General features: G+C 42.6%; 1 long non-coding RNA gene across 1 annotated transcript; it reads left to right on the forward strand.

Moving 5' to 3' along the window:
* Window positions 1-195: 195 nt before the first annotated feature.
* LOC121436759 lies at window positions 196-27,902 on the forward strand. Its single transcript, XR_005972766.1, has 3 exons — window positions 196-571; window positions 3,278-3,372; window positions 27,826-27,902. It is a non-coding gene; the product is annotated as an uncharacterized LOC121436759 (long non-coding RNA).

A 27,902-nucleotide genomic window follows, 5' to 3' on the forward strand; every position in this document is an offset into this window, starting at 1 on the left:
TTTCCCTCTTGTTTTCCCATCCAGTCATGCAGATTTTAGCAGTGTTGCTGTGGACTTGTACAGAGGGGGTGTTTTATGTATGGTTCTTTCCATGTTTATTATAACCATGACGCCTGCTAAGTGTTGCTCTGATACCTACTTCCCTGTGCAGTTACTAGTATACAAGCATTGCTTGTCTTTGAGTAAAGTTTCCCTTTTATCTTTTGTTTATTAATGGATTTACTCATGCGTTTGTGTCTACTCAGAAACACCCATTTCTTAAAGGAGTACTCCTTTGTCATCATTATATACTGTGATGCTTAAATTATCCCATAACATGCCCGTGGGAGTACATTCAAGAGGACCTGCTCTTCATTTGTTATCTGTCTAGAATTCTGGATTATCTGACCACCCCTGGGAAGAAAGCCAAAAGCAAATGCTTCTTGTCAGTGATACTTTGTGTCCTCTGCCTATCAATATCAGGTCTCTTCTATGGGAAGAACAGCAGGACTGCAGAGAGAACAAGCAGAATGTTGACAAGAAGCAGACATGAGCCCTTGTTTCCAGTATGTGAGTCATCATTGCCACCAATGTGAGTGTGTGTGTGTGTGTGTGTGTGTGTGTGTGTGTGTGTGATGTGTACATGGCTGTGTATAAAGGGTCTGTGAAATGAACAAAGAAGAGGAAGATGTCACTGCACATCTTTGACTTGACTGGATGCAGACAGACTACTCCATCCTTATATTCAGTACAGTAGAGTGACAAGATCATGTGGGACTCACCAGGTGAGTCATTTCCTTTTCTCTTCCCATCTGTGTGACCAGCAGCTGGTCTGTGATGCCTTGTAGGAACACATCCTGTTGAGCAGGTCGCAGCAAAGAGCAGCACACTGTGAAACAATGGCATTCATAGACTCCCCAGATGACTGAACCCTGTAGGGGTCCCTTTAAATGACCAGGACTGAAATGGAAGCAATCCCCATCAGACCATTTCCCCGAATGGGCCATGCATGACTGCATCACATTTGGAGGGATTGCTTATTAAGATGGTAGAAATCTGGATCCACAACAGACACTGAATCATGCTTATTAAAATGGTAGATATCTGGGTCCACAGCAGACACTGATTCAAACCCTAGGAAGTGAGTGTGGCATAGCCACTTCTTTCTGATGGCTGTCCATGTTAAAACGTATTGCTAGTGTGTTTGATATTCTGTCTTCCAGGATATGAAGTCACAGACTGCTTAAGTCCATACCATGTTCTCTTGTTACTGCCTTAAATACCAGTGTGTTGCATGGCATATCAAATAGACAAATCAATTCCTTCGTGTACGTTTATCCAGATATTCACATAGTGGCCTCTTTATTGAACACCTTGTTCCTGCACTGTGAAGACTAGCACGGGTCCTTGTATATCGTGTTAGATAGGCAAACTGTCAGTAAGCAGAAGAAATCAGTAATCACAGCAATTCCGTGTATTATTGGCGCTTTAAAGATCATAAAGGGGACAGGAAATAGTTGTGATGGGGATTGTCGTATGTGATGTTACCCCCAAAGGTTTCAGAAGTTAGCATGTGATCTGAGTCCTGAATGGCAAATAGAAGCAAGACCGTGCACAAACCAAGTTGTGGGCGTGCTTGCTTCCATGGAGAACAGTGGATCTAAGAGCAGAGAACAAGGCTAGTTGCCAGAACCTTGAAGACAACGTGGACACTGCTTGGGGATAGGACAGAAAGGAAAATGTTGTCATTGTCAGCTGTGTATGACATTTGGATTATATGATCTGTGTGGAAGGTGAGTTATGGAATTGTCATGATATGTTTCCTTTTGGTAGAAGGTGACTTGGCACTGAACAGAGAAAGGCCTGGGGAGGGCGGGATGAGGTAGTGTGTGGAGACAGTGGAGATGGTTCCGAAGACAGGGGAGGGATGGAGGTATGAAAGAGGGATGAAGCCATGCTGCAGTGATCAGCAGGAGAGCTGCCCTGTGCAGCCTTGTCTGGGAGAGGGCAGATAGCACCTGGATGCGCTGTGCATTTTCCTTGTGGAGACATTGCTCTAACATCTCTGGATTTGTCTGACCACATGGAGACACAGTGCTTCCATTTACTGACATCAGTTATTCCACGTGTATTGACACAGGATAGTTTGAATACCCAAACTAGTCATTGTAAAACTTAACAATTTGATAACGAGTTGCTGATGAATAATTTTCAGATGTAAAGTTTTCTAAGTACAGCTAACTGTAGCATAATTTCCAACAGAATAAGAATCTAACATTTGTCTCTTAAAAAGTGAACCCAAAATTCAGTGTATTTTTGAAAATGCTGTTCTACAGCATGTACTGCTCTTGGCAGGTTTACAGATGAAGGAAGTGAGTAGGTTTTAGGCAAAGTTGAAGTGAAATCAGTCTCTAAATTCTGCAGCAACTGTTTGTCCCTATTTCTCCAGAAGAAGACTGCCTTTAGAAATGCTTATTTTTGACAGCTGGGCATGGAGCAAACATTCACAAGACAGAGGCAGTTGGATGTCTGAGTTCAAGGCCAGCCTGTAATTCCAATTGCATATATCAACATTAGTCTGTCACATATGCAGGAACTTGTGACTGGTATTTAAAGCAGGTATTATCACTAAAGACCCCCAACTTAGCACATGAGCAGTGTGATGCTCTCAATTCACAGAGTGGGAAGCACAGCTCAGAGCAGAGGGTCTCACTCTGTTTTCTCCTCAGAGAAATTCCCAGCCTGTGTTTGGAAAATGGGTCCAGGACATCCTGGCTCAGGGAACCAAAGTTGCTGGGGCTAGGAAGGTCCCACATCTCTCTGACTCTAGAAAAGTGGTTCAACCTGTGACTTGACCCCTTCAGCAAACGTCTATCTCCAAAACTATTTCCATTGTGATTCTTACCTGTAACAACTTTACAGCGATGATGAAGCAACAGAAATAATTTTCTGGTTGGGATCACCACGCATGAGGGACTGTATTAAGAGTCACGTCACAGCATAGGAAGGCTGAGAACCATTGCTGTACAGACATCCAAATGCAGAATCCGGCTTCTCAGATATCTCTGGGATCCCTTCATCATTGTCCCCAAACTCCTAGGGAGGCACAGCCCCACATCAGGACACATACACTCACATCTCCGTGCAAGGGAAATCCTGTTCTTCTTTCTCCGTCATTTCTATTTCCACACACTATGCTATATTTCCAAATTTTCTTTTTTTATGTCTTCAGCACTGAGCTTAAGGATGTGTCTGATTCTTTGACCAACCTTTTTCCTGTTTTGTGATTCTTCTGCAGGGTCTGGGTCATTGGCTGTGCACACACATCCACAGACAGTACAACAACAGCCTCTAGTCCCTTGTTGCTGACCTTTGGGAAGCTGGGCATGTAAGGTAGGTTTGCTGGCAGGAGACTTGCTCTCAGGAACAGGATGTCCTTGTCAGAGGCTGGACTCGAGGATGCTACAGCACTTAGATCTGCCCAGCATCTGACGGCCCGGTCCCAAGCTCTTCACAAATGTGGTGGGAGCACATTTGGGGATTTTTAAAAGTGGTCCCTAGACACTGCTATTGCTCCCCTGGCTGTGCACACATTCCCAGCTATATTCTTGATTTCTCTGGTAGCTGTTCAATGAGAATGCTATACCATGAAAAGAAATCACTGGTGAATTTAAAAAGCCACAGTATGGGGACTGGCGACATAGCTCTCGTGGCAGAATGATTGCCTAGAATGGAAATTGCTCTGTGTTCTTTGACCCTCTGGGCATGTTCACCCTCACCTGTAATACCAGCACTCAAGGCGTAGAGGGAGGAGGAAAGAGACAAGAGAGTCATTACTGTTTATGAGAGTATGACTCCCAGCCCCCATGGCAGATAGCTCACAACTGCCTTTAACTCTAGCCCCATCAGGAGTCAATGCCTCTGCCAATCATGTGCATACCACAGACAGACAGACAGACATAATTAAAAGTATAACTAAATTCTAAACAAGAAAAAAAAAGAAGCATCAACTCCAGGTCATTGACCAAGGGGAAAACACAGTGGAATTTAAAATATGAACATTATAAATGGTAACGGAATCTAACAGTCTACAGTCTGGCAGGGGAGATGACTCAGTGGTTCAGAGTGCATTCTATTGTTGCTGAGGATCCAAGGTAGTTTCCAGCATCCATTTCCAACATCCTTGAAGGACCATACCTCAGCTCCAGGAAGGTATGACCTCTCCTGACCTTTGGAGGCATAGGAATTCATGTGTACATACACATAGGAATATACACAACGTAATTATTATTAAGTTATGTACATTTTAAAATTATGTACAAATTAAAATAATTGTTGTGAAACAATGAAGAAAAATGGTCAAATGCCAGGCAATAATGAGAACAGTTTTCATCAGCGTTAGGTGGCAAATGCGTGCACTTCCAGCTATTTGAATACTGGGGTTACACGATCATTACTGCTAAGAAGTTTCAGAACAGCCTTAATAGCACAGAGAGGCCCTGCCTCAAAATGAAAACCAAACAAAAACCAGAAATATCTCAGAAAATGTGAAATTTCTTAGAAAAACAATCTTAGAGTACATGGTTTTTCAAGAGATGTGGATCATTATAAAATAAATTTTTTGCAGGGAAATCAATGATAAAATTACTTATTTCGTGGCAATTCAACAATATACATGTAGAAATGGAATGAAAATGTTACTGGGCAGAGAAGAAAACAGTAGCATTAAGAATGTGTTTACATTAAAATGAATACTTGAGCTGGGGCAGTGTGGTAAGCTGGGAGGTCCAGCAGCACTCTGAAGGCTGAGGGAGGAAGGGGAAGAGTCCTAGGCTGGGCTGGGCTGCTCTGAGACTCTGCACTAAACACACAAAATAATTAGCAGGACTATTATCATTCCATTCACTGTGGGAAAGTTTCAGCTTAGTTCTGTCATGGGAAACCATCCTCTTTTCACTGGATGTTAGGCAGAGCCCTGTGTGTCCCTGGCAGACACATTAAAGATTACCATCCCCTAAATGGGGAAGTGACTTCCTCACCACCACATACAGCAAGGCGCACAGACAATGGCGGCTGGGACTCTACTCAGATAGCTCACTCTCTGGAGATTTCCCTGCAGACAGCCCTGTGCCTTAGGGGTAGGAATAAGCCCAGCGACAGACACAGATTTCCTTATGGTACTACATGTGCTTTCCTGTGGTGTTTGAAATTTCGTATCCAGGAAGGAAAGTACTTTAAAGTGTAAACTGAGAAAATTGCTTGTGCTCGGGTGGTGAAAGTGGGGCTGGGGAGACAGCTAAATCAATAAATTGCTGGCCTTGTGGGCATGAGGCCCTGAGTGTCATTCACAGAGAGCATCATCAAGAAAATGAAGTTAAACTACAGCAGGAAAAGTAGTAGGTGTGGTGGGACTTGCTTGTGTGTGAAGGTGGAGGCAAGCCTATCCCTGGAGTGTGCTGCCCAGCCAACCCAGCCTGCCTTGCGTGTTCCAGGCCAGTGAGAAACCTTGTCTAAGAAAAGCTTCAGGGGGATGGCGCCTGAGGTACAACACCGGAGGCTGCCTTCTGTCCCCTGGCCACATGCATGTATGCATACAATTGCAGAAGCACACACATATGCACACGGGCACACAACGACACACTGGATAAACGATGTTTATACCTTCTGTACTTTAGAAGTAGTCATTGTGTTCCGTTTCTGGGCAATGAAGTAGAAGGACAAATGGAATCTACTCTCATGCTCTGTGCATGCCTGTGTGCATATGTGTGTGTGTGTTTGCACACAGAGCTCCACCATCTCTATCTAATGAGGCTGCTTTATGTTAGCCTTAGACTGGGATTGGTCTCCAATCTTGGGTTTACATTTGATATACCTAAGATGTCAAGGTTTATGTACCAGGAAAATATACTGAAGTGAAAAAACACTGCTTTATCTCCAGAGGTAAGGTCCCTTCAAGTCCAGGTCACAGCCAATGTTCCCTCCCACCCAAACATAGACGCCACTGGGCCCAAGACTCTCACTGATGTAGTCCCCATTATGGCCAGGAGGTGGCATTCAAACTACATGCCTACATTTATTTTTTTTAAAGGGGCTGATGTTTTATGGAATAGCAATGCGTTTTCAGTGTGTTTGGAAACTTGATACAATACTAGAGCAGTTCCATTTATGGATTGCAGCAACTGTAGTGCTCCACAACTCACTTCATCCTCCCTGAGTGTAAAGTGGGCAGTGCACACGGGATACAGAGTGGTGCTCTGTAGAGAATATGAATGTGGTGGTCACCTTGAATCCCCTGACACTGGAATGGATGGATTTCCTAGACTTTCCATCTCCTCTCCAGGAGGCTGTGGTACAGTCCCCAGATCTCTGCCTCCCAGGCAAGTTGTATCCTGGTCAGTCACTGCAATTGTGTTGCACCATGCCTGCTGGGGACTTCCAAGAGCAACCTGGTGTTTGTGGTGTGGTTGCCATGTACTTTTCCATGAATATGGTCTGCATATGGTTTAGATGTAATATGTATTCACCGTTACGATTTAGACCAAGCTTGGGGTCCCTTCTCTGTTGCACGAAGGTTTCCAAAGTATTTCCTTTACCTCACCCTCATTTTGGAGCCACTAACTAGATACTGAAAGAGAAATTATCCCCTGAGCCCTACAAGAAGAGATAACACAGAAGAAAAGAGGCAGGAACCCCAAGTCCCTTGACAGCCACAGGACATTGACTGAGCTACTGTTCTATTGCTGGGAAGAGGCGCTGTACTGAAGAGAATTTACAGAACAAAGCATTAAATGGGGAGCTTACTTTCAGTGTCAGAGGGTTAGTCCAGTACCATCACTGTGGGCAGCATGGCAGCAGGCAGCCTGGCAGGGCACTGTAGCAGAAACTGAGAGTTTACATCCTGATCACAGGCAGGAGGCAGAGGGCTTTTGAGTCATCAGAACTCACACCCAGTGACAAACCTCGTCCAATAGGGCCACACATCCTAATCTTTCTTAAACCATCCACCATTGGGATTGAAACATTCACCAAAAGAGGCGTATGGAGATCATCCTCATTCAAACTACCACCATTCAAAATACCACTATAAGGGATTTCCTCTGCCCCATCAAGCTGCAGAGGGAGAATTGTGGTTGGCTGAGTACTCATAAGTGCATAGACTAGAATCGGTTCCAAGATGTCAGTCATTAATAGAAGAGACTACTGTGTGACATTTGGGGAGAGCAGGAGGCCATTCAAGTTACTTGTCTGAAATAATGTGCTCTTCAGAAGACAGTAGTCCCCTTTTGGTTCTCTTCATGGATACTGAAACTGTATACTGAAACTGTAAAGGCCTTGAGCACACAGGAATTATACAAGATTTAGTGAACGTACACACACACACAAACATACATACACACACACACTTTCTTCAGCCATGTCGTCAATTTATTTCTGTGAATTAGTAGTTTATGGTGGGCCAGGCATCATCATTCTAACCCCACATCTACATGTCTCACACAATTCCTTTTTCCCTTCTTTGATCTGCTCAAGTGGATTCCCATGGAAACCATTCAAAGAGACTGCCTTAAACTGTCTGGTCCACAAAGAAAAACAAATGCTGCCTTGGAAACCAAGGAAAATTTGGCCCATCCTTCCCATAGTGATAGCTATAAGGCCCCACCCTGCTCCTGGCTATATCTCCCTTACAGAGGGGAGGGAGGATAAACCTTGTGTGGTGTCTGTCTTGGAAGTTATCCTGGGTGCGGAATAGATTTTTTTCTGATTCTGCTTTCCATGTGATAGTGCAGTTAACATGTCTCCATACTTAACCAAGTATGGATGATCTATAAGAAAGCAATTTGTTTAAGGAGGACATTGAGGTTACACCAAGCACGTGACTTCCCTTTCCCACATTGTGGAACTAGAACCAGAGCTACAGGACACAGAGAGGAAGAGGAACCACGTCTTCAAAGACAAAGACAGGCAGAGGGTCTAGTCTGAGCATGTAACTCTCCTGATTTCAGGAAATGCTCACCACAGGTTTCTCACATAGCAGTCACCTCCTCTCAGCTCTCCCCGTGGGTAGTCTGAGAGCAAAAAGACACTCTTCTCCATTGCTGGAGAGAATGCAACTGTTCTCCAAGCCTATGGATGGATCTTATGCTAGTGAAAACCTCAAGCGTGCATTCTGGGGACCAGGGATCTTTCTTCTAAGGATCCATCCCAAAGAACACAGAAGGGGACACAAAGACTGTCAGAGCAACACTGTAGAACTCCAAGAGGAGAACTATGAAAATCGTCTGTGGGAAGGAAAGAGGGACAGCATGATCTCAGGTGTATCTAGGACTGCTTTCCTCTGCTTCCTGACAGTTTACCCATATAACACAATACTCCAAGATCCGTGGTAATCTCAGTGCAGAAACACGGTGCCCACAAAAGAGGCCAGTATGTGAATAGCTGGATAAACATATCTAAAGAATTGATTTGCCTATTTGATATGCCATATAAGACACCGATATTTAAGGCAGTAACAAGAGGACATGGTATGGAATTAAACAGTCTGTGACTCCATATCCTGGAAGACAGAATATCAAACCCACTAGCAACACGTTTTAACATGGACAGCCATCAGAAAGAAGTGGCTATGCCACAGCCCACTTCCCAGGGTTTGATTCAGTGTCTGTTGTGGACCCAGATATCTACCATTTTAATAAGTACTCCCTGCAAATGTGATGCAGTTATGCATGGCCCATTCAGGGAAATGGTCTGATGGGGATGGCTTCCATTTCAGTCCTGGTCATTTAAAGGGACCCCTACAGGGTTCAGTCATCTGGGGAGTCTATGAATGCCATTGTTCCAAAGAGTGCTGCTCTTTGCTGCTACCTGCTCAACAAGATGTGTTCCTACAAGGCATCACAGACCAGCTGCTGGTCACACGGATGGGAAGAGAAAATGAAATGACTCACCTGGTGAGTCCCACATGATCTTGTCACTCTTGCTCAGGTAACAGGCTGACAAGACCACACCACACTTGGTTCTTCTCCAGGAGTTGGTTCTGCATGGAGAGTTCACTGTTTTCTCCCCTGTTCTACTAGAAGGCAGAGAAGGAGGAGAGAAATCTCATGGAGAGGGGAGGAAGGCAGATGAGAACGCTCATGCACTCTACTGTACTGAATATAGGGATGGAGTAGTCTGTCTGCATCCAGTCAAGTCAAAGATGTGCAGTGACATCTTCCTCTTCTTTGTTCATCTCACAGACCCTTCCTATACACACCCATGTACACATCACACACACACACACACACACACACACACACACACACACACACACTGGTGGCACTGATGACTCACATACTGGAAACAAGGGCTCATGTCAGCTTCTTGTCAACATTCTGCGTGTTCTCTCTGCAGTCCTGCTGTTCTTCTCATAGAAGAGACCAGACATTGATAGACAGAGGACACAAAGTGTCACTGACAATTAGCATTTGCTGGTGACAGTCTTCCAGGGATGGTCAGATAATCCAGAGTTCTAGGCAGATAACAAGTGAAGAGCAGGTCCACCTGAATGTGTGTCCTCCCATGGGCACATTATGGGATAATTTAAGCATCACAATATATAATGATGATCTATTGAGAGCTCACCAAGACCAGCTGGACTGTGACTGAAAAAGCATGGGATAAAACTGGACTCTCTGAACATGGCGAACTATGAGGGCTGATGAGACGCAAAGGACAATGGCACGGGGGTTTGATCCTAAGTAATGTGATGGCTTTGTGGGAGCCCAGCCAGTTTGGATGTTCACCTTCCTAGATATGGACGGAGGTGGGAGGTCCTAGGTCTTACCACAGGGCAGAAAACCCTGACTGCTCTTTGGACTGGAGAGGGAGGGGGAAAGGAGTGGGGAGAGGGGGAGAAGGGGGGCAGGAGGGGGCGTAAGGGGGGAGGAGGGGGAGGGAAATGGGAGGCTGGGAGGAGGTGGAAACTTGTTTTTTTTTCTCTTTTTCTCAATAAAAAAAAAAAGAAACAGAACTCTGTGAGTTCAAGGCCATCCTGGGCTACATAAGATTGATCCAGTTTAAAAAATAAACAAAGTCAGGTAGTGGTGACTCACATCTTTCAGCAAAGTTCTTTGGTGTCACACACCTTTAATCCCAGCATTAGGGCGATGGAGACTGAAAGGGATATGGCTGGGCCAAGAGAGGACTATAAGGTGGGAGGAGATAGGAGATTCAGGCAGTCAGTCTGAGGTCTTGTAGAGACAGGATGCTCCATTTGGTCTGAGGATTTTGTCGAGGAAAGAACTAGTGTCTGGCTGCTCTGCTGTTCTGATCTTATAGCTCCAAATACTTAATATCTGACTCCCGATTTTATTATTAAGACCAATTAGAACTCACGCTACAATCACCTTCATGCGATGGAATATGCATGTGTCTGTTCTCCTTAAACAGATCTGTAGATCCAGTGCAATACCAAGAGAACTCTCAACAGACTTTTCATAAACTAATGGGCTTATCCTGGAACTCATAGGAATATGAAGAACCGCAGCTTGAAAACAACCTTGAAAAGGGACAACCTTGGAGGATGAACACCTGACTTCCCAAACTCCTTATAAACATAGAGAAATGAAGACAGCGTGCCTGATTGGAAATGACAATAAGACAGAAAAGAATATGAAGGGGACAGAAGAGTCACACATGTGTGAGGGGACACCTTTAGCAAAGACACAAAGACACTTCAGTGAAGCAGGCATATGCTCTTCACCGAGTGTTTCTGGGACTCCCTGTGGTGTTTGGGAGGAACAGCCCAGTACAGTGACCAGCAGCCTGAGGATCACCCTGTCCCATTAATAACCTTGACCCTGGTGAAGGTGGATCTATGACTAAGCTGCATAAAAGAATTTCAGGAAAAGCCAGAATACAGCAAAGGTTGTGGGATTATTAATGTTTTGGACAGAAGCTCACATAGAATATGGATGGCTCATGCATGAAGGCCTGAGTGAGGACTAGAGAGAGACATGAGATTGGGTGTCATTGCCAATGGTGTGTGAGGAGGGCAGGAGAGTGAGAAATGTGAAGATTTTTATGGCTCTCAAAGTTACATTGTTTAAAATTACATGTAAGAATACTTTGAGTCTTTAAATGGGTTCTGTTTTCCCATTAGGAAAAAATATACAATTGGTTATTCAAAAGTCAAAAATGAAAAAATAATCTTTTGAAATGTTCTTATCCCTTTTAAAATTTCTTTAAGTAAATTAAATTGTAAGGTTATTAGGTGAATTTACAAGTATTCTTGTCCTAAGTAAGCACAATTCATTAATTTATTTTTATTTGTTTAATGTTTTTCCACAGGGAATATATGCACCACATGAGTGAGTACCTACTGCCCACAGAGGGCACCAGAGTTTGAGATGTCTCGGAACTGGAGTTACAGACACTTGTGAACCATCCGGTAGGTGCTGCATATCAACCCTAGATCCTCTGGAAGACATCCAGAGAAATTAAAGAATGAACCCTATCTTCAGACTCTAGTTTATATTTTGTTATTTTAAAACTTTCTTTGAGATGTCTTAGAAAAAGCTGCATTATATCTGTAGATAATTTCGGCTCTATCAGTTGGGTTGAGGTTTCTTGAGTGTCAGTTATAAAAATATAAATTAGATCACAGGGTGAGAGACTCTTTCTCCTCTCATATCCCCTTCAATGCCCTGTCTTTCTGTCTTATTTGGGACAAGCAGACATCCCCATGCACAACTATAAATATAGACAAGTTGTTAGTCACAGGATACAAAAGTCAACCCAAAATGAACAAATGATCTACACAGGACTAGAGAGACATCTTCGAGGTTAGGAGTGCCTTTGGCTATTGCAGATGACCTGACTTCAGTTTCAGGCACCTGTATGGGGGCCCAAAGTTGCCTATAAGTCCAGATCCAGAGGAACTGACAGTCTTTTCTGGTCTCGGTGGGCAACTGAACTCAAACGTACATATGGCACACACAGACATACAGGCAGACACTCAGTAAATAGTGAAAATAATCTAAAAGGTAATTGATCCAAAATACAACCTAAATATGAATCATGTAGCAGAAAACAATTGAATGAATTATAGATAAACTTCTTAGATATGACAAACCCCCTTTCATTAAATGAACAACTGAATTGTTAAGAACTCCATAAAGTGAGAATATGTCCACTCTACCAAATATATGTTAGAAACATATTTTTCTTACCTGGGAAAATGAATGTTGGAAATTGTGTATCAGATGACAGTCTTCTTGTTTCCAGAATGCATAAAACCTCAAAAAGAGTCACTGAGAAAATAGACAATTCAGGAAATTAAAGTTGGCCAGAAGGGTGAGTAGATGCTCCACTAAGAGAAACATACAGCAGCAACATCCTTAACACTTAAGGAAGAGAGACAGATGACTCTGAGGGGACTGTCGACACCCCCATAAAATACTCAGAAATAAAGACTTGTCATACAAAGACCTGGCAGGTTGTGGAGGATGAAACTCTCATACCCACTGCTGGTGGCCATGGAAAACAGGACAGAGACTTGGAAAAGTATTTCCCAATGTCTTCATATGTTAATTGTCATCTGGCCATCACATTCCCAAATATATAACCTGGAGAAAGAGGACATATTTTCTTTTAATGATTTATTTATTTCAGTTCACACCAGCTTTATATACAAGACACTGAAATTGAAAACAACCTAAACAATAGCCAACAGGTAAAAGACTCATTTCCCAAAACTGGCATGGCGCTCCCTACTGTCTGTAACTATGGTGCCAAGGGATCCAATGCCCTCTCTTGGCCTCCACAGGCACCAGAAATACATTTGCTCTTCATACCTATATGTAGGCGAGCATATACACACATGAAATAAAACTAAATTATCAAAGTTTCAGCGTAGCTATACATTGCGACACCATTTAATAGTAAGAATGAACAATGATCATGGGCAACAAAATAGATAAATTTAAACATATATTCAAGATGAATGAAGGCCAGATGTCTCTGAACTCTGGTTCTATCCTAATACATTCCAGCATATATAAATTTATCTATGATATCAGATTGTTGTATTTTCCTGCAGACAGGATAGGGCAGTGGTTGGGATTGAGAACCTAAGGAACATAGAAATGAAACTTTATGGATTGGTAAATAATAATGAAACTTATACCTACCTGAGTATAAGAAGATGTCTATTGTCATTATGGGGAAAAGTAGAAAAATAGTAATTACATTTAATGTTCGATGACTTGGACTTCAGAGATGGCTCCATGGTTAAGAGGACTTGCTGCTCTTATAGAAGACCTGGGCTGGGTTCTCAGCACTCACTTGGTGGACCACAATGGACTGCATATCTGTTTCTAGGGGAAACAACACCCATTTCTGTCCAAAGCAGCACACCCTGATCCTGAAACCAGAGCAAAAGAAACATACACTGACCCTGAGATTAGAATCAATTCACTGGCCCTGAAACCACAGACAAAAGGTTAAACAGGCCAGTGAAAGAAACACACTTTGCCCCTGACACCAAAGCCATAGAAACACACTCTTCCACTGACCAATTCGGCAAAAAGCTAACCAATCTCTCAGAGACTGTAACAACAAAGCTGCAACAACTTGGCTGGGGAAACCCTCAACTATCAGTGCAGAGCTGTTCATTTGGGGAAAACTTTCCCTGAAGCAGGGCTGTGCATTCCTAAGCTTATGGTGAATTGTGGTATTCCTTGCCTCCCGACTGCCAGGATCCCTTTCCATCTGAGCAGCAATGTTTACAACATATACACACAATTTTTAAAACATTGCAGTCATTGGGTGCCTTGAAGATATCCCCAGGCTGCCTGACACCATTCTGTTCAGGCAGGTGCCACACACCCACAGGCAAGCCTGCATTGTCAAAGCCTGGGCTGGCGGGAAGACATTCACAGGTCGACCCGGTACTTCCAGGAAGCCATTATGGTGAGCAAAATGTGTGGTGGAGAAATGGGAGAGAAGGAGCAGCCGAATGGTTCATGAGCTATGAAAAGAGGGACAATGGAGGACGGGAAGGTGGTGAGGAACAAGCTGAGGTGGGTGGTCTTCTTACCACGCCAACCATCAGGACTCAAGCTGTTTTTAAATGATATGTCTGGGTATGTGTTAATGTCCATGGTCCATGCTGCCACTAAAGGGTACACAGAAGCCTGGAGTCTGGGCTGTGTCCACTGGCCTTGTTGGTGTCCTAGGGCTGTGCTCTCACTGGAGTGTCCCTGATCTGAGAGACGCATGCTGCCAACCGGGGCCTTGGTGTTGTCCATTCCCGAGCTGCTGCCAAGGGTCTTGTCTGGCTCTGTGGCCCTACAGAGGCCAGGGTCTGAGTTCATGTCCATGGCTCTTGTCAGCATTGAAGGCCATGTGGTTGTTAGAGATCTGGACTACCACCTGGGGCCATGCTGGTGTCTGAGTGTCATGATGACACTGGGGCCATGCCGATCTGTGGGGCCTGCATTGCTGCTGTTTTGTTAATATAGTTTCTGTGTGATTACTCGGGTCTGGGTGGCTGGGAAACCACAGTGAAGTCTGTTCACAAGAACGGGTGCTGATGGCATGGCCATAGGACAGCTGCTCTGCCCCTAGCCTGAGGGGGGTATCTCAAGTGGGCTGGACTAACAAGCTCAACTACATCCTAGGCCCATATTCAGGGCCTTGGGTTGGCCCATCCTAACATCTCCCCCATCATTAACTGGCTGGAACTCGTAAAGGGACAGGTCTTCTGGAATGATACCTGTATGATCTCCATTACTCATGGTGGACCCGGAATGTCTGAGGTGAGTTTTGGTGAGGGTACACTGACGATGGGTACCAGAAACCAGAGGCCACAAATGAGACAAAAGACTCATTGCAATAAATGTTTGCAACAAGAGCTGATTGGACAAAATGGTGTGGTATGTGATCACCAAGGATCCCAATGCCACTAAGATGAATGACCAGATGTGTTGTATAGGGGGGAAAGATCGAGGGGCAAAGAGGTTGGTCGTTGGCTTGGGTTCAGATTTTCGTTTGCTTTACCTTTGTTTTAGTGGCTTATTCTCTTGTTGGGTGAGGGGCATATATGCAGGTACCTCAAAACAAACAGATTTGGGTTCATGATGTGAAATTCCCAGAGGATCTATAAAGAAATTATGTTGAAATTGTAATCAACAGAATTTGTTAAAGTACATTTCTAAGTATTTGGCACCAGCCTGGTGCCCAGAGAAAAGTCTCTGTTAAAATCTAGAAAAGTTTGTGCTACAATCCCAAAGAACCTAGAAAACAATGAAGACCTTAAGAGAGACATACACGGATCTAAACTACATGAGAAGTAGAAGAAGACAAGATCTCCTGAGTATATTTGGAGCATGGAGACCATGGGAGTGGATAAAAGGGGAGGGGAGAAGAAGGGAGGGGAGCAGAGAAAAATGTATAGCTCTATAAAATCAATAAAAGTTTTTATGTTCAAATCACATTCTTAGCAAGTCTGTCAAAGGAGTCTTTTCACATCCATCTGAGACATTCACGCTTATCACTGGTGATGGTTTAAGCAGGCATTATCACTACAGGTTCAAGAGATTTGTGGATGAGCCATTCACATCCCTTTTCACAGAGCCGGGAGTTGGGCGAGTGCAGGCACTGATGCCTATTTTATTTTCCACAAACACCCCACCTTTTCCCAGAAAATGGTTTATGGTCATTCTGAATCAGGACGGGTACATGCTTGTATATCCAGAAGCCTCCATGTCTTTCTCCCTCAGGAAGTGAAGCAGCATTTTCTGGCTTGCATCTAAGAGTTTTATCTTCCTGTGTCCATAGGGGTCAGCCCCCACCATAGGGCACTCACACTCTCAGCTCAGTCCCATTATTGGGGGCGGGGAACGTCTGCTGTCCTTGTCATGTATTCTTGTGTTCCATAAATGTCATCTTGGTTTCTATGACCACAATCTGGCACAAGCTGCATATAGAGATGCCCTGCCCATCCTCCCTTGTGCCCTAGACTTTTTCTGAGAGCAAAATGCCTTTGAAGACCTTTGGGCTCTGTGAGAATGCACCCTGAGAGAAAGCAGGTCTAAGTAAGGTTGCAGGGATGTCTCAGGGGTTAAAGTGCACTGTGCCACTGCAGAGGACCTGAGTGGCTTACAATTTTCTGTGACTCTAGATCCAGGGGAACCAGTGTCCTCTCCTGGCCACCATGGGCATGTGAATTCATGTGTACATATTTCACACACAAATACACTCCAATCTCATGACGAAAAATAAAAATAAGTTAAAACTGAATAATCAATCTAAATAGACAATATAATAAGTAGACAACCTAAATACCTTCAAGCTCAGGAACATGGATTAAAAACAAACTTCTTACCAGACCCAGAAAGACAAATGTAATATGTACTCTCTCATGAGTGACTTTTAGACATAAAGCAAAGAAAAACCAGCTTACTTTCCACAACCCCAGACAACCTAGAGAAGGAAGAGAGACATTGCCGGTCTACATAGGAAGGAGAAAAAGATAAGAATTCCTGAGAAAACTGGCCGTGTGGGGGGGGGGGTCAAAGGAGAGGAGGAAGGGGAGAGTATAGGAAGGTAGGATAGCGGAGCGAAATGTATAGCTCAATAAAAACAATAAAAACCAAACTTCTTAGATATAACAAACCTCTTTTCATAAGTTGAGAAGCGTGTTGTTAGGACGTCCATCAAGTGTCAGATGTACACTCTTCCAAGTAATGGTTGATAAATGAAGACAATGCCCTGATGGGGAAATACAAGTTTGAAAACCATGCACAAGATCAAGGAATTCTTGTATCTAGGATACAGAGCATCTCACAGACATCATTAAGGTAAGTGCTACTTATATAATAGAACAGATGATTCTAAATGACCAAGCGTACTGATATCATAAGAAATGTAAATGTATATGAATTTATCAAGCAAAGAAAATACTCTTCAGGTTGCCTGTTAAGATAACTACTGACTTTTAAAGCACATACCCCTTAAATGTTACACTGAACACTTAGAAATGAACAAAAACATAGTAGCCAATTACAAATAAAAGGAAACCTGAGATAAAAATTCTGATATTTGAGAAATGCTTAAAAGAATATGCAATTAAGAGATATCTTTGAAACCCACAATAATTCTATGGGCTCAACTTTAGTGGCAAAATGTTACTTTTTCAAGGGATATAGCAATCATGGGCAGTTTTTTTTGAGGAATGTGATGGCTAATCTTGGTTTTCAACTTGACTATATCTGAAATCAACTAAAACTCAAGCATCTGAACACTCCCGTTGGAGATTTTCTTCACTGAATTATTTGAGGTGAGAAGACCCACCCTAATCTGGGCAATATCTCTGTTGGAAGACCACATCAAATAACATGGAAGAGGAAAGCTTTTGCTTTTGTGTGCCCTCATTCTTACCAGCAAGTTCATCTACCCTGCTTCTGAGGCCTTGGCTGGAGGTGAACCTATGTTTTGGGGAGTCCAATACTGAACAAAGACTAATAGCAGGTCCCTAAGAATCCTCTAGAACTCCCATGCCAAATGACAACCTCTGAGACATCCAGTCTTGTTGACTGAACAACTACCATTTATGGCTTTTCTGTGCAGGGACAATAGCCCTTAATGGACTAGCTTGACCACATTCTATCAGTTATGTTTCTTTAGAGCAGTGATTCTCAACCTTTGAGTTTGACCCCTTTCACAGGGATCAGATAAGACCATAGATAAACAAAGATATTTACATTGTTGTCCATAAAAATAGCAAAATTACAGTTATGAGAAGCAATTAAATAACTTTGTAGTTGTAGGTCAGCACAATATGACGAACCGTATTAAAGAAAGGGTCACAACTTTGGGAAGATTGAGAACCACTGCTTTAGTGAGATCTGACTAATGCAACGGATAAGGAAAAGCTCAGGAACAATAGTAGATTGGAACACACTGCTTTCGATGCAACAATAATCATATGGGAAATAATACATTGAAAAGATTTATGAAAGCTAATTTCCCTGTAGATCCTATATGTAGCTCAATGAATTTCTGAAACCTGATAGAAGACAACCTACTCACTCTCCAGATAAATATGGAAGATTCACCAAAACCAACTCCACATGAAGCTGTTAAATTTGTATACAAATGCACATATGTATTGAAATATTTCAATTTGCAGGTGACTCAATGGAAAAAGACAGGCACATGTAATCCTGCCTGCCTACTGAGTTCAATACCCAGACCCATGAGGTGAAAGGAGGGAACCAATCATCACAAACTGTCTTTGATCGGCACACATGCACCTTGGAACTGGTTCCCTGAAAGGTACACACACACACACACACACACACACACACACACACACACACACTTTTTAACCCCAAATAATTGGTCACCATGACAGCTGCTTAGAGATCTATAGTACTAAGTACACCAATGTGTGTGTGTGTGTGTGTGTGTGTGTGTGTGTGCGTATGAGCACACATTTGTGTGATCACAGGTATGGAAATGTCATCGTACAAGAGAGGAGGTAAGAGAACAAATTATTTTGGAGCCAGTTCTTGTCTTCAACCTTTTGAGGCAGAGTTCTCTAGTTTCTGCCGCATACACTGTGTACTCCAGGGTCCCTGGACCACAATCTTTCAGCCAGTTCTCATGCTTATACCTCCCATCTTGCTGTAGGAATCCTGGGATTACAGATGTGAGCACCACATCTGGCTTTTACATGGGCTCTGAGATCTGAACTCAGATCATCAGGCTTGCCCTCGAAGTAAGCACTTTTCCTTACTGAACCATCTGCAAGTCAAAAAACAAACAAACAAAGAAGCAAGAACAGAACAATTTACCCAGCCCCTTACCGTTTCAGAATTATAAATCAAAGGTGTCACTTTTCTTTTTACTTTTTCCAGACCCCAGTAAAAATCCTAAGCCTGCCTGTCCTGACACTGTGGACATCTCGTTCTTTTTGGGAAAACCATTGTCCTAAACGTGCTCCACCACCAATGCAGCTGCTTATTGAACCTTCCTGAATTCTGGAACCTTAACTCAAAGGCAATGACCTTCTCTACCTCTCTAGTCCATTTTGTTCCTCCTGACAGTCACCGAAACTTACAGCTTGCCTACATTTTGTGATTTTTCTTGGAAAGAAATAAGATTATTCTTTACCTTCAGAGAGAAACCCAAATTGTCCACTATGTAAAATAAAATAATACTTAATCATCAGTTTAGAAATGAAGGGGTTAGAAAAATAAACTGCAAGATAAGTGTGGTACGGAGTGACCAAAATCTCTGCACTAAAGAGAAAAAGGAAGGAAGATGATGAAAAGTCCCAGTCCAGCCTGCTTTACATAGTGAGTTCCAGGCCGGCTAGAAATACATGTCAAAACAAAATCAAGCCACAGATGAATATATACATAAATGAAGGGATAAAGCGTACCCAAGTGTGCTGGATAGTTTTACATCAACTTGAAACAATCTGGAGTCCTCAGCCAGGAGCGAGCCTCACTGAGAAAATGCCTTCATAAGATCAGGCTGTAGGCAGATCCATACAGCATTTTCTTAAGAGTGACTGATGGAGGGTGGTCCTGGTTCAATAAGAAACCAGTCTGAACAAGCCCTGTGACCAATCCAGTAAGCAGCACCCCTCCATGACTTCTGTACCAGTTCCTGCCTCACGGTGCCTGCCCTACTGAAGTTCTTGTCCTGACTAACTTTACGGTGAGCAGTGCTGTGGAAGTGAAGCCAAATCAACCCTTTCCTATCCACCTTGCATTTGGTCATGGCATCTTTCACAGCAGTAGAAATCCTGGCTAACCCAAAAAGAGAAAAATATTCCAAGAATGGTGAACTCTTTGCATCCATAAATGTAGGAGAAGACCCACGTTTTCCAGAAGCTCAGTAAAACAAACCAGACTCAGTAAGGATAAAAGACCCAAGTTTTCTCTCAGATATCGAATCAAGACTTGAATTCGTTTATGAGTTGGCTGTGTGTGGTCATGCTTGCAGGTCATGAAACTAGAATTAGACTACAAGGAGAAGAACACGGGCTTAAAAGAGGATGGAAAAGAGAAGGCAGTGAAATATGTGGGCCATGAAAACAGAAGGTGCAAACTACTTGTGGATGGGAACACAAAGAGATATGCCTAAAACAGTGTTGATTAAACCAGGTAGCGTATGAACCCAAGAAATACATGAAATGATTGATATAGGCAAACTTCAGAAAATAAAAGCAAAAAAACCTTGAGATCACGTTGAAGGAATTCTGTTTTTGGTAGAAGAAAAAAGACAAAAAGAAAACCACGTAATTACAATGAGGCATGTAGTCCAAGGGATAAAGCACAATATTTGTTAAAGTGCTGAAATAGAAGCAATTTTCAATTCTGAATCTCTTGGTCTACATATATTATTCTCCAGGGTTATAGTGGAGATAAAAAGATATCATCAAAAGTAAACATAAGTGTTTCTCAATATGAGACATACTGCTAAAAAGGACTAAAGGAAGTTTACAAACAGAAGCAAATCTATAGATGTTGTGGGGTGCTGCGGGTTGCATTCCGCCACCCAGCTCCCACCACCGGCTAGCTTTACCCGAAATAACAACACACAAACTGTATTCATTTAAATCACTGCTTGGCCCATTTCTATCTAACCTCTTCTAGGCTAATGCTCACATATTAATTTAGCCCATTTCTAATAATCTGTGTTGCGCCCCTAGGTGCGCTTACCAGGAAGATTCTAGCCTATGTCCATCCTGGGCCTGAGCTTCATAGCGTGTGTCTGCCCAGGAGCCAGGAGAATGGCGTCTCTCTCAGGCGTCTGCTCCCGAGAGGAGAGCTGTGGAGTCTGAGCTCACTTCCTCTTCCTCCCAGCGTTCTGTTCTGTTTACTCCTCCCACCTATCTTCTAACCAATAAAATGGGCCAAGGCAGTTCCTTTATTAGCCAATGACCTTCCTCCATCATTTCCCCTTTTTCTGTTTAAACAAAAAAAAAAAGGCTTTAACTTTAACATAGCAAAATTACATATAACAAAACAGTTATCAAGTAAAAGTTACAATAATCTTTATCATAACTAAGGAAAACTATAACTATAACTAACTATTCTTAACTCCATCAAAGACTCCAGAAAGATACAATACTACCTAAGCAAACAAGAAAAAAGCAACTTTTAAAACTCTAGAAATGACAGAGACATCTTGCTGCCTGGATAGTCACCCAAGGTTCCTCTGTACCGTTGGGGCATCCATCTTCAGCCTTCAGGCCCATGGTATTCAGCAGACATTTCCATAAAGCAGGAAAATTCAAAGTCAGTTCAGTCACTATCTGTTGTGTCCTGCAGAATGTCTCGCAGACTTTTTCATGAATCAGGAACCCCAAAAGATCATCTCACCTTAGGCAAGTTCAGTAGTCCTCTCTCTGTGGGTTCTCTGTGTCCAGTTTATGCAATAGTCCAGGCAAGAGCAGTTTCTTGCCCAAATGGCTATCAAACTCCATAAGGTGCCTCTTCGATGCCCATCTTCCTCTTAAAGTAGATTGGTGCTGCCAGGCGCAGAGTGTCTCATTGTCATAAAATGTCCTAAGTTATTAAAACATTTAAAATGCCATATTCTATAATCTTTGAAAGATATGAAGAATGCCTATCTAAAATATATCTATGTACATCTAGAAAATCTTAACTAACATGACTACAAACTTGACTATTATGATTATCAATTAACAATCTATATTTCTAATTATACATTATATTTTTAAATGAACTACACAATCACAATACCTTAATCAAGATCAAGAAATACATATACATATAACCAAATTGACCTTAAAATCCATACCAATGCAAATTATTCATACCTATATCATTTGCCCCTTTAAATGTAAAAGAACATTTATAAACAATATTTGGGAACATGGGCGCAGTTTTTTCTCTCCAAACTGCTTCCTGCTGAATGGGGGCGTCATTAATTAGGTCTTTCATGGTATAACCTGTGTGCTAGTTTCATCTCAGTTGGCAGTTGAGCGAAGCAATTTTCTGAAGATGTTCACAACAACCCTTCAGGAGGGTGTGGTCCATCATACCATATCGGGATAAATGCAATCCACAAGGTCTGATCCTCTGTGAAAACAAAAGAAGAATCTCTTTTCCAAAGTATCATATCCTTAGATCCAAATTCTAAATATCTATGTTGGATTAGTTCAGCAGCATTTATAAATAAATATCTTTTAGCAGCTGTTGCTCCTTCCTCAGCATTCAAATAATTCAAAGAGAGCATAATAGCATACAGTATCAAAATTCTCTGTGTATTTTACATCTTTGTGCAGCTTTGTTTTAACCTCTATTTTGTTTATTTTTACTTTTAACTCTTTGCTTTTTGAGACAGGTTCTCTGTATCTTTGACCTGTAGTAACTCTGTAGACCAGGCTGTCTTTGAACTCTCAGAGATCCGCCTGTCTCTGCCTCCCAGGCATTCGGGATTAAAGGTGTACACTACTACACCTTGAACTCACAGAGATCTGTTTGTCTCTGCCTTCTAGGCACTGGGATTAAAGGCGTGTGCTACCACACACAACAACTCTCTTCCTTTTTTTGTTTTTTACTTTAAGAACTTCAACTTTTAGTCTGCATATATTTTTAACACACTTTAAACCATTTAAAAATTTTCTTTGTCTTTTAATCTCTCTTTACTGTATATCTCTCTTTTTCTGACCACATGAGTCTTTAATTTACCAAGCAATATCAGTAGGATTAAAGGTGTGGCTTTGCCGACTGGATCCAGCCCATTCCTTAGCTTTCCAGCCTCATGGCTGAGGTACTGGCTGTAGCCATGTTTACTGCCACAACTCTATGGCATTTCAAGGTCCCTGCCAGCAAGCGAACTTCAGCAGCCTGTGCTTGCAAACCGCACGAACCGCCTGCGTAAAAGAGTCAGAGTTTGCCCTGGCAGGACAGCCCAGAAAGCGGCATTTTTATTTTTATTTATTTATTTTTTTTCTTTTTTTTTTTTTATTGAGAAAAGGAGAAAAAAAACAAGTTTCCACCTCCTCCCAGCCTCCCATTTCCCTCCCCCTCCTCCCACCCTATGCCCCCTCCTCCCACCCTTCTCCCCCTCCCCCCACTCCTTTCCCCCTCCCTCTCCAGTCCAAAGAGCAGTCAGAGTTTACTGCCCAGTGGAAAGTCCTAGGACCTCCCCCCTCCGTCCATATCTAGGAAGGTGAACATTTAAACTGGCTAGGCTCCCACAAAGCCATCACATTACGTAGGATCAAAACCCCGTGCCATTGTCCTTTGCATCTCATCAGCCCTCATTTTTCGCCATGTTCAGAGAGTCCAGTTTTATCCCATGCTTTTTCAGTCACAGTCCAGCTGGTCTAGGTGAGCTCCTAATAGATCAGCTCCACTGTCTCAGTGGGTGGGTGCATCCCTCGTGGTCCCGACTTCTTTGCTCATGTTCTCCCTCCTTCTGCTCCTCATTGGGACCTTGGGAGCTCAGTCCAGTGCTCCAGTGTGGGTCTCTGTCTCTATCTCCATCCATCACCAGATGAAGGTTCTATGATGATATGCAAGATATTCGTCAGTATTGCTCTAGGATAGGGTCATTTCAGGTTCCCTATCCTCAACTGCCCAAGGAACTAACTGGGGACCTCGGCTTGGGCACCTGGGGGCCCCTATAGAGTCAGGTCTCTTGCCAACCCTAAAGTGGCTCCTTTAACTAAGAATTGTGGTTCCGTGCTCCCCTGTCCAACCTTCCTTTATCCCAATCCTCCTGTTTTCCCAAGGCCCGACCTCCTTCCCTTCTAACTTTTCTCTCCCCATCTCCCCTTACCCCCATCCCACCCCACCCCCAAGATCCCAATTTTTTCCCCGGCAATTTTGTCTACTTCCCTTAGCCAAGAGGATAACTATATGTTTTTCCTTGGGTTCCCCTTCTTACTTAGCTTCTTTAGATTCACCTATTGTAGACTCCGTGACCCTTATTTATGGCTAGAAACCAATTATGAGTGAGTATATCCCATGTTCATCTTTTTGGGTCTGGGATACCTCACTCAGGATAGTGTTTTCTATTTCCATCCATTTGCATGCAAAATTAGAGAAGTCATTGTTTTTTACCGCAGCGTAGTACTCTAATGTGTAGATATTCCATACTTTCTTCATCCATTCTTCCATTGAAGGGCATCTAGGTTGTTTCCAGGTTCTGGCTATTACAAATAATACTGCTATGAACATAGTTGAACAAATGCTTTTGTCATATGATAGGGCATCTCTTGGGTATATTCCCAAGAGTGGTATTGCTGGGTCCAGGGGTAGGTTGATCCCGAATTTCCTGAGAAACCGAAACACTGACTTCCATAGTGGTTGCACAAGATTGCATTCCCCGCATTTTTAAATGGCGCAGCTTTTTTTCTGCTATGGCTGAAAACTGAAAAGCATGCGTTCAGCTTTTCGTCAACACCATTTAAGTGTTTCGTGGCAGGACCTCTTAAGAGCTGCAGGGTTTTGCAGCTGAAGCTGAGTCAGGAAGCCTCTCTTAGATGAGGCGCTTGCTTGCCTCTAGCAAGCAGAGCAGACCCGAGAACACAGCGAGTCTAGTTGCCATCAAACAAATCGTAGCACTTTACTCCAAATGCTCTATTCAAAAGCTCTGTCTCCCTCAGGAGCCAGAAAGAGATCGCAATGGCGGCACAGCCCCAGGAAGTCGCACTTTAAAATGACACAGCGTTTTTTCTGCTACTGTTGCCGAATCAGGAAATCTCTCTACAGCATGCCACCAACGAACAGCAAAAATCTGTGTTAAACTCTCTCTCCCTTATTTGTAAGCCTTCTCAGGTTTTTTAAGTGGGTTTAGTCCATCACATCGGGCGCCAATCTGTAACGGCGTAAACAAATGCAGACAGATTGTAAAAAAATATATATCTATAGCTTTAATGTAGAAATAGACTTACAGAAGCACCGTTCCCGTGGAGACCAGGAAAGCAGAAGTGATGGCTGGGAGCATGCTCGCCAAATTTATAGGCAGACATTAGCCCGAGGCGAACACGCCCCCCAAGGGGCGGGACCTATCCCTACATATAGAGGAAACATAGAAATATCTGGAAGAAGGAAAAATAAAATCAATGCAGAAAATGATTAAACAAAACACAAATTTCATTTTCCTCTTAATATCTCTCAGTTCTGTGTGATGTTTTAAGCAGGAAGCGTAGTGATGTGATGTGGTCCTCTATAGACATAGAGTAAATGTATTGTAGATTTTGTTCTTACAAGGGGTGATTGTGAAGGAGCTATAATTACAATAATATCAAATAGGGTTAGACTCGCAGGCAATCACAATGTTTGAGTTCCACTCTCTAGCTCTTATCAGGGAGATCTTGGATAGCTGCTGTAACATACTTACTCCAAAGTGCTTTGGTCTTTCTATCCAGCTGAGATGAGAAGGCATTTATGCACACAGGATCATGTTTAACCTCAGGATTGCTAATGAACAGAAGATGAGGTATTGTTATTATATTGAATGGATAAGGATGGGGGAAGGGATCTAACTCACCCTTTTGTCCCAATGTTCTGTCCGGTCTGGCAGACATCACAGCACACTGGGTTCTTCCATACAAACTCCTGCTTCTGGGTTGCAGATATTTCCCTTTATGTTTACACTAGAAGGTAGCAGAAGGGAAAAGAAAACTCATGAAATAGAGGAAACCAGGATGAGGAAGCACATAAATCCCAGGGGATGGAATGATGGTGCTTGTCTGTGCAGACGACATCAATGGAAGGTACACAATGATGTTTTTCCTCCTCCCAGGTCATCTCACCACCCTGGGCATATACAGTGATAACTGTGACTGCAGACACATACTGGGAATGTGAGCTTGTGCATTTCCCATTCCCATGGCAAGAACTCCCCTTCTCTGTGTGCACTCAGGCCCCTACTTTCATGCCACAGCCTTCCATGGGCAGCACAAAGGGGGCAAGGGAAATCGGCCAACCACAAAAATACACAGGTTTTGTTTCCTCTCCATTCAGGCCCTGAAAATGATTCTTTGAGGTAGGCATCATTACTTCCTTTCCATACAGGGGCTCAGAGAGTACAATGCGTAGACCCAGGAAATTCTCCAGAGGCACCAGATGAACACAGATGCCATCTTAAAAGGATTCCTCTAGCCATACTGGGACAAATGGAGCATGGAAATAGAGAACAGCAATAGAGGAAAACAGTTTGGGAAAATGGGTGTTGAGCCATACTGATATCGGTCAGCACATGAGTAAAGAACTATGGAGATAAGTAAGCAGTGTACTACACACCAGGTCATCATTGAAGAGGACCAGGAGAATTATAACACATAGCCTATCACAGCAGTAAGTGATTAACTAACTTTCACACATATATATCCAGGGACATATTTGCACAAGCATGAGTATATACACAACACACACTAACAAATGTCAATGTAAACACACAGCTCTCACCTCGAAGGAAGAAGAGAGTTCATTCTGGAGTCAAATATCTGTGAGTAAACATGAGTGAGACAGGTTTATGTTAGTACAAATTGCAAGTTACAATGTGGAAACAGTTTCATGAAGTTTTTATAATCACAGAATGAAGAAACTATAGACTCTCCTTAAGTACATGGGTGATAATATTAAGTAGACTGTTATGGTAAAGCAGAGAAACCTCAGCTACAGGCACTAGCTGCTATGTGATGAAAAGCAGTCCTTTGACTGGTAGAAACTTAAAGCTTTGATAAGGAGACATATTCTGATATTTTAAATGTCAGGTCCAACGTCATCTGTTAGTGACAAGGTGTTAAGTAAGTCCAACTCAGGGGGCCCAAGGAGTGGCTACTCATGGGCTCAAGAGAACACAAAGGAAATTGTAATTAGGCCCTGGGACTGCGACTTCCACCATCTCCATATCACTGCAGGTCTAAGAGTCAATCAACCAGGCTTTGCAGACCAGCCTCTGCCAAGGAATTCCTGTACACACACACACACACACACACACAACACCTCTCATTCTCACTCTCCTAGCTCCCTGGTGTTTACTGAGAGCTCAAGGGGTACAACCACGTTAAAACACATTCATCTCTGACCACACACAGGATAGTGAGAGCTACAAAATTATGTATGTCTTTTGCGTGTGATATCTGTGGCGATGGCCATGGACTTGTCTCTGGGACATTTCTCTCATTTGTTTCTGACTGTCAATAATAACCTGTAAATGCTGATAAGGAAAGGGGGAGAAACTGCATTACACATCAAATGAAGTTCCCATCACGGAATAATCCATGCTTTCAACAAAAAAGATTATATCAGACGTAAGAGTTCCATATGTCTTCCCAGGGCATATGCCTTTGAGGTTAGGTTATGCAGGGCCTCTCATTTAATAAATTATTTTCCTATGATTGTGGTCACATTGAGAAATCTACTTTGCATTCATCTGCAATTATTAACCGGCTTTTATACTTTCTTGTAATTCTCCTTCAATCCATATTTTGCTGTGTGACTGAAATATAAGTATGAAAGATTAGCATTCTCCTAATGAATTTTACACATAACATTCCTGCATGTTTTAAAATTGTTTTATTCCACTTTAGTTTTAGTTCTTTCTTAAACGTTAAGATTATAACTCTAGATTTCTAATAATTCGTTCCTGGATGGTATGTGTTTACTTCTTTTTAAGTGTTCAAGTTAACATTTTAATGCCTTTGTTTCAGATATATGTCTTGAAAAAAGCAATCATTTTAGAGTCTATTTCAGTCAGCAATAAGAACATCGGTTATTTTTGGCTTTTGTTTTGTGTTTGGTAAGTTATGTCCATTTACATTTTTTACATTTATTTGTCTGCCTATTTTGTGTGTCTGGCAAGGCCATACATGATCTACAGTGTACTTGTAGAGGTCAGAGGACAACTTGCAGGAGTCATTTCTCTGCTTCCACAATGTG

This window comes from Microtus oregoni, unplaced genomic scaffold (genome assembly GCF_018167655.1).
Source record: "Microtus oregoni isolate MIOR12 unplaced genomic scaffold, Mior012 000050F_003, whole genome shotgun sequence".
In the NCBI taxonomy this organism is placed as follows: Eukaryota; Metazoa; Chordata; class Mammalia; order Rodentia; family Cricetidae; genus Microtus; species Microtus oregoni.